Source organism: Cyprinus carpio, unplaced genomic scaffold (genome assembly GCF_018340385.1).
Source record: "Cyprinus carpio isolate SPL01 unplaced genomic scaffold, ASM1834038v1 S000006643, whole genome shotgun sequence".
NCBI lineage: Eukaryota > Metazoa > Chordata > Actinopteri > Cypriniformes > Cyprinidae > Cyprinus > Cyprinus carpio.
The window spans coordinates 1421913-1434272 of record NW_024879270.1 but is presented as its reverse complement, the minus strand read 5'-3'; the positions used below and the strand labels follow the sequence as shown (position 1 = coordinate 1434272).

Below are 12360 nucleotides of genomic sequence, written 5' to 3'. Positions count from 1 at the left end.
GTAATAATTGTGCAGGGAATGATTTAATGGAGAGAAGCATTGGATTCTGTGCATCAGATGTGAGGAAGTGTGATTTCAGATGCATGTTTGATCTGAACCAGACGCTCTGGGTCTCAGGGAGCAAACAGAGTTAATGCAGAGTTCAGATGAGGGTTAGAGAGCTGCTCTCACTGCACACTGAACCGGCTCCGCTCTACAGAACACACTGATGAAGAATCGGCTGCATTTTCATTCAGGGTCTGGAACTTGAACAGGAATTACAGAAGTTACTTACTGCACTGCTATTCAGAGAAATTCAACACAGGCACTGCATTCTGGGAAACAAACGAGTCTATCCATCCATTCAAGTCTATCCATTGATCTATCCATCCATCATTCTATCATCTATCTATCCATCCATCCATCCATCCATCCATCTTTCTATCTATCCATTCATCATTCTATCATTTATCCATCCATCCATCCATCCATCCGTCATTCTATCCATCCATCGTTCTACCATCTATCTATCTATCATCCATTCATCTTTCTATTTATCCAGTTATCATTCTATCATTTATTCATCCATCCATCTTTCTATCTATCATCCTTTGCTCTATCTATTTATCCATCTATCATTCTATCCATCCATCATTCTGTCATCTATCTATCTATCTATCCATCCATCCATCCATCCATCTTTGTATCTATCCATTCATCATTCTACCATCCATCCATCCATCCATCCATCCGTCCTTCATTCTATCCATCCATTGTTCTACCATGTATCTATCCATCCATCAATCTTTCTATCTATCCATTCATCATTCTATCCATCCATCATTCTATCATCTATCTATCCATCCATCGTTCTACCATCTATCTATCTATCCAACCATCGATCTTTCTATCTATCCATTCATCATTCTATCATCTATCTATCCATCCATCGTTCTACCATCTATCTATCTAACCATCGATCTTTCTATCTATCCATTCATCATTCTATCCATCCATCGTTCTACCATCTATCAATCTATCATCCATTCATCTTTCTATCTATCCAGTTATCATTCTATCATTTATTCATCCATCCATCCATCTTTCTATATATCATCCATTGCTCTATCCATTTATCCATCTATCATTCTATCCATCCATCAATCATTCTATCTATCCATTGTTCTATCATTTATCCGTACATATTTCTATCAATCCATCACTCTATCCAGTTATCCATCTATCATTCTATCCATCATTTATCTTACCATCCATCCGTCATTCTATCCATCCATCAATCTTTCTATCTATCCATTCATCATTCTATCCATCCAACATTCTATCATCTATCCATCATCCATCCATCCATCCATCCATCCATCCATCCATCCATCTTTCTATGTATCTATCGCTCTATCCAGTTATCCATCTATCATTCTATCCATCCATTGTTCTATCATCCATCATCCATCCATCCATCCATCCATCTTTCTATGTATCCATCACTCTATCCAGTTATCCATCTATCATTCTATCCATCATTTATCTTAACATCCATCCGTCATTCTATCCATCCATCGATCTATCATCTATCTATCCATTTATCTATCCATCTATCTTTCTATCCATATATTGTTCTATCTATCCATTGTTCTACCCATTTATCTACCTATCATTCTATCCACCATCCATCTTTCCATCCATCCATCCATCCATCATCTATCCATCTATCAGCCATCATTCTGTCCATTTATCCATCCATCAATCGTTTTGTCCATTTATCATTTATTCTATCAAAAATCCATCAATCCATCATTTTATCTATCCATTTATCCATCGATCTATCTATCTCTGTCTATCCATCTATCTATCTATCCACCTATCTATCTGTCTGTCTACAAATTTCTGTTTTCACTGCAATTCAGATTCCTGTTTTCTACCTCAAATCAAATTCAATTTATACTCAGGAATTGATTTTTAACATACAAAGTTTTCTCAATTCAGTTCTGAATTTCCAAACAAGCTGATGTAACTCATGAAAACAGATGCAGTGACTCTGACTCTGAGAGACGGACTGATGTAAGCGGATCCAAACCGGATCTCACGCTCAAACTTCAGACGCTGCCGTCATAATTAGCTCAGAGCAACACGAGGACTCTTGTGAGAATTTCCTCGGCACTTAAACCAATCACTGATGTAATTATCTCATAAACAAGTACAGCCGCCCTCCACGACGTCCAGAAGAGATGAACGATGATTACAGTTTTCACCCACAAGGTCAGTTTATATTTGTCTTTGGCTTGAGCGGGAAACTTGTTGAACAGACGCGTGTCTATCTCCTTAATGAAGTTAAGAAGCTTTGGGCTACACTGATATGACTGCAATTCAATTTATTCTTCAGTAATAAAGCTGGCTTTCTCTTTGTTCATCATTCATGTCTGCTGTGTTGAGCAAAAGAGGGGGGAAACACTTTCCAAGTCTCCTCTGCTCATTAAGGCTGCATTTATTTGATCAAAAATACAGTAAAAACAGTGAAATATTTTTACTTTTTAAAACAGCTGTTTTCTATGTGAATATCTGTTAAACTGTAATTTATTTCTGTGATGCACAGCTGAATTTTCAGCATCATTACTCCAGTCTTCAGTGTCACATGATCTTCAGAAATCATTCTAATATGATGATTTGCTGCTCAAGAAACATTTCTGATTATTATCAATGTTGGAAACAGTTGTGCTGCACAATATTTTTGCAGAAACTGTCATACATTTTATGTTTCAGGAGTCACAGATGAATAGAAAGTAAAACTTTTTAACAAAGAAAAATTACAGAGTGCACTTTTAAACTCTCTTGTGGTCTATTAGCCTGAGTTTTTACAAAATGACTTATGATTCATAAAGCCGCTCTCTCTTCATCTCATCAGTCAGATATCAGACAGTCTCTGTCTTATAATAGAAATCTCATAATTCTACATGTCTGTTCTATTATTCTGGCATGAATTCTAATGAGACGAGGGTGTCAGAGGAGCTGTTTAACACGGCAGCTACAGAATCACACTGTTGTACAGTACATTTGCAGTTTATATTAATACACATAAAACTCACAGCAATTCCTGTTTTATCATAAGCATCTTTTCGGCCCTTTACTACAAGAAAAAAAGATCACATACAAAAAGAAAGGGGAAAAATGGAATGCAATCTTTTTAATATCTTAATTGTTTGATAAGGTTTTTTCCCCAAATTACACTAAAAAATGCTAGGGTTTTTTTTTTTAGAAAATTTGACCGATTCTCAATTTTTTATGATTTTTAACTAATCAATTAGAAAACGTACTTACAACATTATTCAAGTAACTTTTACTTTATTAACCCTCTAGTTAAAGAAAATTCTATTCCAAGGGCAGCACACATGAAGTTGTCAAAATGATGTAAATGTTAAAATAATCACTTGTTAAATATCTTTGCAGAAAAGATGCATGAACTACAACTACATCTTGTACAAATGTGTCTTATGCATATTATATATGTTCAGAAAGTCAATTCAAATTCAAAATGACTTAAGGTATAACACAAGTAAACTATTATTAACTATAAATGTTCTGTAAAAACAACAGCAGCTTTCAGCCAATGATGCAAATATTTAATATCAGACATACAGTAGTAGTCACAGGCAAAATAATGTTTTATGTGCATTTTATTTCATTTATAAAGTCTGTACTACTCTGCTGTAAATTATATTATTTTACACAACGCAACAAACAAGGAAGAGATGAGCAGTCATTTCGCACGATGGAAACACTTTTTGCCTTGCATAACATAAACTGAAAAATTGCATAACAAACTAAAAAAAAAATTCTATAATGTTTGTTAAATGAGTTTAAATGCATGTAAAATTTATTAATTTTTTATTAATTTTTAAATTTAATTTGTCTTATATTTTTGTCCATGGGTGTTCTTGCTTGGTAACAAATGTTTATATTTTGATTATTGCTGTTGCATAAAAGTAATTCTGTGTGGGGGTTTTAATTTCCAGCCTATTTTAAGCCAACAATATAGTATTTTTTAAACAATAGTTGACTTAAATAAAGCAACCCAGCATGTTGGGTGAAAACATTTAACCCAACCAGGTTAAACACAATAACTCGGCATGTTTTCTGTTTAATATTTACCCAGTGCCGGGCTGTTTTTAACCTAGCATTTTTTAGAGTTTAGGCGTCACGAGTTAATAAAAAAGAAATATTTAAAACTGAAAATTAAAATTAATCATTTTTAAATAAACTTACTTCTTTAATTTAAAAAAATTGTTAAATATATATATATATATATATATTTAATAAATATTATTTAAAAAAATTTAAAAAATTATTTGTTTTGTTACATGCATGCCATCTGACATTACAGAAATATTATCATGTGAACGTGTTGTTAAATTAAATTAATACAATTAATTCAATCATAAAGTGAAACTTTAATTTTTTTTTTTTTTTAAATATATTAACTAACTAAATTTTCTTTAAATATTTAATAAATATTATTTTAAAAAATTACAAAAAATTTGTTAACATTCACGTCATCTGACAAGAACTGACATTAGACAAATAGGGTAATTCCGTGTCAATTTTGCTAATATTTTTTCTGAAGAAAGATAAACATGTCTAGTGATGAAAGCCAAAATATTAAATGTCATGGGTGAATATTTACGGAGTAATCCACTATTTTGTAGATGGGGGTTGTTTTTAAATTGAGATAATAAAATAAATTATAAAATGGAAAATTTAAATAAATGTTACAATTAATTACATTTGAACCAAAAAAATATATATATTTTTTATTTTAATTAAATTGGAAAAAAAAAGTTTACATGCATGTTATCTGACAAAAACTGACACCATTAGACAAATTTGAATGTGAATGTGTTGTTAAATTATTGAAATATCAGAGGGAAATTTTAGCTTAAAGGGGTTTGGTTGACAAAAAAAGGTTGGAACTCCTTGCTCTAGAGCAAAAAAAAAAAAAAAAAAAAAAAATACTCATGCTCTCTCAAGATCTCAAGACCGTCTCAAACTGTGCTCAGATTTGACAAGCTACTGAAGTTTGCAGTTAAAAGCCATCAATACGATCTCAAACATTTCTCTCGTTTAAATGATCTAAGCAGCTCTCTATATTAGTTTTATTGCACTTTACTCTTATTTTATGAACTATTGGCTCATTTGGCACTGTTTTATTTCCTGAGGGATTTTAGGAGAATCTTAACTAAAAACTCCATTAAGTTCTCTGAGCTTTAAACGAGCAGCCTCTGAGCAATTAACTGCTCCTCTGAGACCATTTAAAGAAACAAGACGAATGAAAACACTATTGTGTTCTCTAATTATGCATCAACACTCCACTAATGAAAGAGGAAACTACCAAAAACATATGAAATGGCGAGTGTTTCCTGTTGCTACTTTGTATCTCTGTCAAGCGTGTTCCGTTTCTCATCAGGCTACAAAATCAAACCGTAAAAACAGATGCCAGCGCCACTTTGGGTTCATTAGAGGAAAAGTTCATTAGCGCTGATGCCAAACGGGTGAATTGTTGAACACAGGAACACTGCCTTTCCGTTTTAGGATGCCCAGACCGGAAATACATCAGAAATTGACAAAAACGCACAAGATTAAACATGCAAAAGGCAAAAACGTGCAAAAAACAAAAGCCAAAAACATGCATCTTTTCCCCTATTTAAGGAATCACTGATGGCGTCGTTTAGGGTTAAGGATTGTTTGTTCAAGTAAGAGCAATAGTAACAGTAAATAACACAGTTAATTTAAAATTCAACGTACGTCTAACATATGCAAATAAGCGCTTAATCAAAAGCAAGCATCCCACAGAAAATCCTCTGCAGTCTAATCAGCACAAACAATGCATTTATTCTAATTCACTTGTTTTAATCATAATTGGCGGACCGGCTCATTCAGCCATAATCAAGATGATTTTGTTTGATTCATTTGGTTTTCCGCTTGATTAGGGCATAAATTAACAGGCCAGTGTGAAGGAACAAGCCTGGACACAAACAGACATGCTAACATGCATGCCATGTATCTTATTATAGCTGGATTTCTCTTTCTATCGCTCCATCCCCCATCTTTCTCGCAGTTTGAGATTGTAGCCTGTTTAAAACCCTCATTGCCCTGGGCAACACGATAACGCGCCTGTCAAAAGCACTTTCTGTTATAATGGCCTGGCTTGTGAACGGGGGAGAGGCAGATAACACGCTGTGCATGCACACATACACATACATAAGCTCATATCTCGCATACTGTGTTTGCATGATTTCAATGCACAGAATATAAATGCACATATTTCTGTGTAGCGTCACTGATTGGAATGTTTTACACAAAGTGCACACATATCAAAAGCTATGTTCCTAAACCTAGCATTGCATCCTTCAGAGAACTTAAATCCCTAATGCTAAAACAGAGTTGTTTGCATTTTCTGACACTAAAAAAATTGTCAGACTCCAGTAAATATAAATATATACATTTTGACGATTTACTCCTGGAGCCATATTGAAATTCCAATATCTCTGGAACTGAACCATGCAGGGCCTTGAAAAAGAAGATGCCAAAAGAACAGTTTGTTAAGAACCAATATCTAAAAGGGCTTTAAGATATCTTTAATACTTCTTGAGTTACATGCATGCAAACTTTGCAAAAAAAAACTTGTAAAGTGCTCTTTCCCCACTTTTGGATGGTCACCATTGGCACATAATGCAACAAAGATTGCTAAAGTCAACAGATTTTACTAACAGATCTAACAATCTCTGTGTAGAAATAACATTATGATGCTGGCATCTTTCTGAAGTCATTTTACCCCCCTGTAATTTGACTCTGAATCTCAGCTGAAAATTGCAATTTTGACCCCCATCTACAAAAACAGTGGATTACTCAGTAAATATTTATCCGTGGTATTTAATATTTTGGCTTTCATTACTATACATGTTTATCTTTCTTTGGAAAAATTATTAGCAAAATCTAAAATGTAAGCGGGGGACGTTTCTGAAATTTGGTTGATTTGACACAGAATGACCCGATAGTGTATTCAATCATTTTTGCTGAATCTGTGTGAACAGGGATTGTTGCAAACTTTTCTAAAATGCAAAGAAAAAAAAATAAAAGTCAGTTTTTAGTACATCGTTGTCATGTAAAGGCACTCTTAATTGCTGCAAACAGCGCAAATGCCTACATGCCAAAAAACAGACTGCACTGTACTTGTACACTTGTATTTGAGCAGAATATCTCAATAGAGATAGATAAACTCCAACTTACACAGTGTTTTTTATTTTTTCAGGTAATCAGCATTTTTTCCGTGATGTAGAGAGAGCGAGTGCATGGTTGCCAAAGTAAACAACTGGGCAGAAAATGTATCAATTTATGAAAAAAGCTCTGGAGGATTGAAACTCTTGAAATCTGGCAACCACAACCCTGAAATCTTGTGGAGGATTCTCACCGATGCAAGATGCCAAATTTTGATTAAAATGAAACATTTTTCAGGATAAATAACCAGCAGGCAAGCAGAGCATGCTTAATAAATCAAGAGAAGCAGAAATGGTGACCATGTATTCAAAAATCAACAGTACAAAAAAAAAAATATTATGAAATATGAGACTGAATAGTGTTTAAAGCACTCATGTTTCTTTAGTTTCAATCTGAGCTCGTTGTGTACTCGTAGAGATCTTTAACCATGCTGTGTATGTGAAGAAGGAATGGAGAAATACCAGAGAGGAAGCACTGCCTCTATTGTGCTAGGACTGGCCAATTATCTTTCTATCATGTCAAGTTAATTTTATTTATATAGTGATTTATACAATATAAATAGCTTCAAACCAGCTTTACAGTAAAAATCTGTGCAAATGCCTTGAAATCCACTGATTAATCACACATGGGTAAAGCCAGAGGACATGGACGGACTAAATTAAAACAACTCTAAAATTAAATATACAAATATGTCTAACATAAAATATCAATAGTATCAAATATCAAAAACACACAACAAAATAACTAAAACTGAAGCGAAAACAGAAAATAAAAAAACGAATTTAAGATATGAATAAAAACTATAGACATTTTAAAAAACAAAAACTTATAAAAAACAAAAAATTACTAAAATAACAAAAAATGAAAACAGAAAATACTAATTCAAAATAATAAAAAAAAATTGTATACATATTTAAAAATACAACAAAATAAATACAAAATAAAAACAGAAAATAGGAAAATAAAACTAATTTAAATATTAATACAATTATAGACATTAAATAAAACTGGGAAAATTATTAAAAACAACAAAATTACTAAAATATAAAAATAATTCAAAATATTTATAACTATATATAAATAAAATTACAATGAAAACAGACATTTCCATGCTTTAAACCTGGAAACTATGTATGAATATTTGAATAAATTATGATATACATAAACTGGTCTAAAAAAACTAAAGCAGAGAGGGTAGTTTCAGGAGTCCAACACACACCACTGATGCTTAAATATAAAGAGATAAATGTTTACAAGACATAAAACTGATTAATACACACCACAAGACTCATTTTCATATTTCCAGGCACTTATCTTTTTATTTTATTTTCATATTTATTTATTTTATCTTTTTGATGTACTTTACCTTTTACTGTTTGCAAATCAGTACAAAAATGATGCAAAGCTCTGTTGATATCAATGCATTGCCGTGTCAAGCAAGTCCGGGAATTAATTTTTAAACAATACAATCTGGTCTTAAAATATGCAAACGGCGATGACCTTCTGTCTTTTAGTGCGTTTTCTTTTGTTCAGATTTCTAGCAACATTAATTTTTCTCTATCTGGTCATGCCAACTGAGTCAACCTGATACAACTGGTGTTTATCTTTTACTATTCTTGGCAAATTAGCGCAAAATGATGCGAAACCCTCCACATTATTTGTTGCTGTCAATGCATTAATGCCATTTACACAAGTTTGTGTAAAAAAATAATAATTTTGAGTCGATACAATCTGTTCATGAAACATGCACCAAGCGACAACCTTCTGTCTTGTAGCATGCATTTGCTTTTATTCAGTATTTTAGAAATCTGAATTTTCCTTAATCTGGTCATGCCGAGTGAGTCAACCTGTTTACAAATGCTACTTATCTTTTACTCTTTGCAAATCAGTGCAAAAACGATGCAAAGCCCTTCCTTATTTGATGACATCACTGCATTGTTATGTAGCCTACACAAGCTTGAGTGCGAATTAATTTTGAGTCAACAATCTGGTCATGAAATGTGAGGGATGACATTCTGTCTTGCAGTCTGCATTTGCTTTTATTCAGTTTTCTAGAAATCAGATTTTTTTCCAAATAAGCCATTTGAGTCAATATGTAATACAAAGATTAAGAAAACTATTTTACTGGCACACTTTCTGATTTCTATTCAGAGCCACAATAAAGAAGTGCAGACAGGACAGAAAGAGAGACAGATGTTAAGACTAGTCCCATGGAGCTCAAGCCTTCAAAAAGCCTTAATATAAAGCGCGACTGAACATCATCTCACACAGTCACAAATAACTAAACACTCTTGAATCAAGATGCATTTACTTCACAGGTAAAATGACTTTTCTAAAAATAAAACAAAGGATCAAAATGTTAGTTTGTGCTTAAAACGAGGCAAAATATCTGCTAATGGGGAGAGAAAAGTAATCTTGTTTAGCCTTTGAATTAAGATTACTTTTCTTACCCCATTAGCAGATATTTATGTTCATTCCAAGCAAAAACTAACACCATTTTAATCCTTTTTTTTTTTTAAGAAAACAAGTAATTTTACCTGTCAATTAAATGCATCTTGATTCAGAAATGTTTAGATATTTGTACTAGAAAACAAGACATAAATACTAAGTAAGAAGATCATTTTTTGCAGTGCAGGTCAGGATGAGCGCCAAACTAAACTTTCAATGCTCCTCAACATTCAGGATGAAAGCAAAACCTCCAACTGATGTTGCATAAGCCCAGTGTTCACATCCCACGCGCTCCACAGGTCGCGCGACTGCAGGGTTCACCTGATCCCGTGTGTGTGTGTGTGTGTGTGTGTGTGTGTGTGTGTGTGTGTGTGTGTGTGTGTGTGTGTGTGTGTGTGTGTGAAGTTCACTCACCCAGGTCTGGAGTGTGACGGCTGCGTCCTCATCTGTCTCCTGCTCGCCGTCTCCTCCTCGCGTCTGTCCATAAGTCACACAAATGTGTCCATATGTGTCCTCAAGCCCGAGTGTGTGTGTGTGTGTGTGTGTGTGTTTACCTCTCAGGCATCAGAAACGCCGACACACACTCTCTCCTCCTTGCGCGCACGATCAGAGATGCTCTTCCAGAGAGAGCTCTCGTGCATGTGTGTGAGAGAAAGAGAGACAGAACACACTGGCGCTGTCTCGAGTCTCTCTGTGCTGTCTCTGTCTCCGTCTATCTGCTGCTCAGTGCTCAGGGAGCGACGCGCAAGTGCAGCACTGGAGCAAAAACGCAGCGCGGATAAGGAATCATAGACAAATTATAGCTTTCAATCACGTGACCGGTGCTACCCCAGGGCCGTGACCACCATAGACACTGAGGGGGACAAGTTCAATCTGTCACTTTATTGATGAAAGAGAACAGGGTAAGATGCAAATCATTTAATAGTAGTGCCTCTAGCAGCCTAGTGAGCCATAATCTATTTTTTTACCCATGAACAATAATATGAAAAACTCTTAGCTTTTTTCATTTCTTAAACAAAATGAAAAAATAAAGATCAAACTGTTTCTCATTTCTCTCTCTCTCTCCTTTTATTTTTAAGTAAAAAAAATCCAATGTCCAGAAGAAGGTCACTCATTTTCACAACCCATGCTTTTCCACTGGATCTTTTTCTGAAGGTGTATTTTTAATGTTTTGACAACATGTCATAAAAAATATTTCCACTCGCGTCATATTGAATGGTGGATGGTGGAAAAGATTATGCATGTTTCTGAATTTACTGTAATAACTATTCATTAGTGCACATTATTTTAAAGAAAATAATATGTCATCAAAATATAATAACTTGCTCCATCTCTAAAATCAGGCTTCAGACGTTTGTTTTTGGATTGTTAAAATTTCCAGTTCCCATATACTTCCCATATAATCTGTCCACATAACGGAAGTCAATAGCAAACAAAACTGTTTAGTTACCAACATTCTTCAAAATATCTTCTTTTATGATCCATAAAGGAAAAGAAAGTCATGTTTAGAACAACAAAGGGGGGTGAAATATCCCTTTAATGTTAACTAGTAGTCAGATATCTACTGTGGTCAAATATTTAATATTTAGCCATTGTTTTAGACTACTTTTATGCAACTTTTAACCAAAAGTTAACAGCAATTTAATGCTGACTAACTTTATTCATTTAATTAATAATACTAAAAAAAAATTACATTTGAAAAAGAAAGAAGCTTTACTTCTGGCCACTTGTCTTTCAGATGATGGAAGTGCATCACACTACAGACACAAAATGGGATGCAAATGTTTTTTTTTTTTTTTTATGCTGATTTTAAAACATGCTGGGTGCTGTGTTTCACCATCATGCACACATAAATGCATGTTTCGAAGGGGTCATAACGTGCTGTAAAAGTGATTGTGGGAGATGTGTGCATGAGTGCATGTCTCAGATTTTGTGTATGTAACAGAGGCACAGAACGAGTCTCTGAGGGAGGTGGACGAGTGCCGCTTCACTGTCTGCCTCTGTGTCTCGCTGTGTTAACACTGTAATTGGATTTCACTTCAGCTGCCACTAAAAGCGTGCGTGTGTATGTGTGCGCCCCGGTCCTCCTCAGTAAATCTACCCATTCAAATCATTTCAAAAGGCAACCAAACTGAAGTAAAACCTTAAGCATCGTCTTCAGCGTTTACTGACCAGACTGAGCAAAGGAATAGTTCATGCAAACCTTAAAATGTATTTAACTTCATTCCATTCCTTCAGTGTGTCAATATGGTCTCTTAATGTAAATGTCTTGTATTAGCAATGCTTAAATAAAAAAAAAATAAAAAAAAAATATCGTTAAATAAAGATATGTTTACTGAAGATGCAACATGAACAAACGAAGTCTTGTTTTCTGAGAAAGTGATCAAAATGAAGTGAGTTTATGATTAAAACCAGAACAAATATATTTAATAATTTAATTGGAAGAGAAAACAAGTTTTCATTCCCTATTGACAGATATTTGTTCTTGTCTCAAGCATACCAATTTATCAGAAAACAGGACTTCATTTGTTCAGTTTGCATCTCCAGTAAATGTCTCTTGATTTAAGGATGTTTAGAGATTTGTATCAGAAAACAAATCCAAATTACAGATGCAGTGTATGCAACGTTTAGTGCTACGACTTTATG

The 12360-nt window shown here is 34.0% G+C and overlaps 1 protein-coding gene across 2 annotated transcripts in view; it reads right to left on the bottom strand.

The window, feature by feature from the left end:
• The window catches only part of LOC109070054 (leucine-rich repeat and immunoglobulin-like domain-containing nogo receptor-interacting protein 3), a 40635-nt gene extending 30170 nt beyond the window's left edge, over positions 1–10465 (bottom strand). The window contains exons 1-2 of one of the 2 annotated variants that reach the window (XM_042755127.1): positions 10269–10465; positions 10129–10191 (exon numbers count right to left, since the gene is read on the bottom strand). The gene's annotated coding sequence lies outside the window, so the exon portion shown is untranslated. Of the gene's footprint in view, positions 1–10128 lie in introns of both variants that reach the window. The other variant, XM_042755126.1, reaches the window with a different exon arrangement.
• Between the last annotated feature and the right edge of the window lie 1895 nt (positions 10466–12360).